The sequence below is a fragment of the Gavialis gangeticus genome, unplaced genomic scaffold (assembly GCF_001723915.1).
Source record: "Gavialis gangeticus isolate Ggan-Ray unplaced genomic scaffold, GavGan_comp1, whole genome shotgun sequence".
Classification (NCBI taxonomy): domain Eukaryota; kingdom Metazoa; phylum Chordata; order Crocodylia; family Gavialidae; genus Gavialis; species Gavialis gangeticus.
Window position 1 is genome coordinate 67,914,047 of NW_017729032.1, and position 2,830 is coordinate 67,916,876.

General features: G+C 51.4%; 1 protein-coding gene across 1 annotated transcript in view; it reads right to left on the bottom strand.

Annotated features, from left to right (window-relative positions):
- The window catches only part of SLC25A30 (solute carrier family 25 member 30), a 29,559-nt gene that overhangs the window by 19,329 nt on the left and 7,400 nt on the right, over positions 1-2,830 (bottom strand). The gene's annotated exons all lie outside the window — the stretch shown is intronic.

The following is a 2,830-nucleotide window of genomic DNA, read 5'->3' on the forward strand; positions in this document are numbered from 1 at the left end:
GTGTCCAGTTCTGGGTGCCGTACTTCAAGAAGGACGTGGAGAACCTGGAGAGGGTCCAGAGGAGGGCAAAGAAGCTCCTAAAAGGAGCTGCTCTCTCATCCCCTAGCCAAACAGAAGGCTGGAGTACTGACACCTATGCACTGGTGAGCTTCAAGGGATTGCAGGAGTTCCCCCCAAGTAGTCTTTCCTGACCAGAGCAGAGGGGCTGGACCTGATGATCTCATGAGGTCCCTTCCAGCCCTAAACTTCTGTGAATCTGTGTGAATTTGTGAACCCCTTTTAAGCTGGTAAAGGGCCAGCTACCAGAAAATGCTGGGGTTGAGAAACAAAGCCAAAGCACTACCTCTATGCATAAAGGCCTGGAGGACAGGAACTCAAGTATCAGCTTCTGCATCTCTTGCTCAAGCCCATATCCCTATGGAACCACTCGTGTTTCCTCTGCCACAACCATTCTTTCCCTGGCTGCTGCAGAGTTCCTTCTGAACTGCTTCTGCACAATCCTCCCAGCCTCAGCAATACCCCCTGTACACAAAATCCATGAAAGTTCTGGTAGAAACCCATCCATGAATGCCATTCCTCTGTGCCTCTTGCCCTCTTCTCTCCAAGGAGGCTACCAACTCCCCCATTATCTGGTCCTTGGTCCTCTGCCTCTGACGCTTCCTGCTCAGTGAACGCTGGGTGGCTGCCAACACTTGTAACTTTGAGGTTCCAGAAGCAATACAGTTGGCATATATGGAAGGTAGGAAACAAAACATGAGGCCACAGTTCCATCCTTAGCTTCGGAAAGATATCCCTAAATCACTAACTTCTGAAATGCCATTACTGGAGCCCCTTTCTAGACTATGGCAATGGCAGGTATTTTGGCCCAATGGCTCCTGCTCCTTGTCACCTGAGGACAACAATGGTGGGTCACGTGCAAATGACAAGTACTTTCCATTGTCTGGGATGTGTGCAATTTGCTGGGATGCAGCCACCATGCAGCACCTATAGTTTAATACTCATGAGTCATTTTTCCTTTTCCTAGACCATCCAGATATGGGAAGACATGGACACTGATCCATATTACACAGGGGAAGAAGAAGTAGTTTGCAAAAGCCAGGAGGTTCCTGCTAAATATACACTGCTGTTGACAGGTGCCTGCAGAGGCCCCAAAGCAGTGGCTGAGAGACAGCCACCTATTCTGTAACAAAGGAAATGTCATCCACCTCAGAATGTGAAGTCCTGGCTGTAGTATTAGCTTCCTTCTACGTTTCACCTTTATTTCCTCAGGCAGATGAGCTACATGCAGGTCTTCGTAGTTATCAATGTCAGTCTTCAGCAATTGCCAGGCAAGCTGTTTGTGGTACCAGATTTAAAACTGGAATGAAGACGTGGAGCAGTGTTCTGCTGGGCTCTACTGAAATCAAGTGAGAGCTACTTAAAGGAGTCTTTTCAGTTTTTTCTGCCAAGGATGAAAGCATCAAGTGCAAGACTTCAGTGCAACAGTGGTGGGTCCCTATGCCTGCCATGTGACACTTAGGTTGGGAACAGGAAAGGGGAAGGCCTCCTTTGGCAACATAGACTGATGTGGCTGCCTGAAGAACAAAAATAATCCTCAACTCCATCATCACTGACTGAGACATCTGGGGTAATGACATAGTGCCTTGCAGGGCGGGCCACTAGCTAGCTATGCATCATTTTAGCCCCAGCCATCTGCTGCAATCTGACCACAGCCAAGATCACCAAGGCCCTCAGTAAACCAGGAACCAACTTGGGCTCCTGAGCATGAAACAGAACCTAGTTTCCAAGGAAACCTACAAACCCCTTAGTCTTCACTCTACCTATGCTGCTGAGGTAATCTCATCAGCAGGGATCCTGATTTTCTCCTATTAAGAAAAAATCCCCAATTTTTGGATTTAAAAAATGTAACCCAAAATCCACATTTTTCTGTGTTCCTGCTCCTCAAGATCCAACCTAAAGTTCACCACAAAGTGTGATTCAATGCTGGCATCATCTACTGAAGTCAAGCCAGGCTCCTCACATCAGAGACACAGCTCAGTTGGTGCCCAAGCAGTGGCTGGCATCCCTTGCATCTTTATAGTGTAGCTTAAGGTCTTTAGTCTTTGCTCCACGTTTCTGACCATTCCACTGAATTCCAGGGCCACCAGTCTCCCCAGGGAGAAAGAGACAGAGACACCCTATGCCAGCGGTCCCTCTGATCCCAGAGCCTCTTTTGGTTGATCCTGGGCTGGATGCATACACACACGTACACATGTGGCTACACTCCAGCCCAGCAGATCAGTCTATGGGGGGAGGGAAGGGGCAAAGGTCAGACGGAGGCCTCCGTGGTGAGGGACAGACTGAGTGCAGCACACAGGAGATGGGGAAGTGAGTACAGCTCCAGCCAGGCTGGGTGGTGGGAGGATTGGAGACGGGGGAAACAGGGGGATGGGGGGGCGGAAGGGAAGACGTGCACAGCGGCATGTGAGGAAGGGGGATTCCTGCTGCTGAGCGCACCCTGGCAGAGGCCCTGGGGGCACATGACCCCACCCAATCTGTGCATGGGACAGAGGCAGCTGCCACTGCCTGCTGTGCCTCAAGCCCCACTGCAGCTGGCCATGTGTGGGTGTGGCTCAGCCTGGGCAGGACGCACATGGTGTCCAGCCACTTCCAAACCAGCTGCAGCACGGCTCAGGGTGCAAATCCCAGCCTACAAGGGCAGCCACCTCTGCCATGGACAGATGTGGGGGGACACATGCCCCAACACAGGGCAGCGCAGGAGGCTGCAGCAGCAGTGAGGGAGGGAGTGGGGCCAGGGCAGGATGGAGCTGTGAGTGGATTGTCCAGAGGG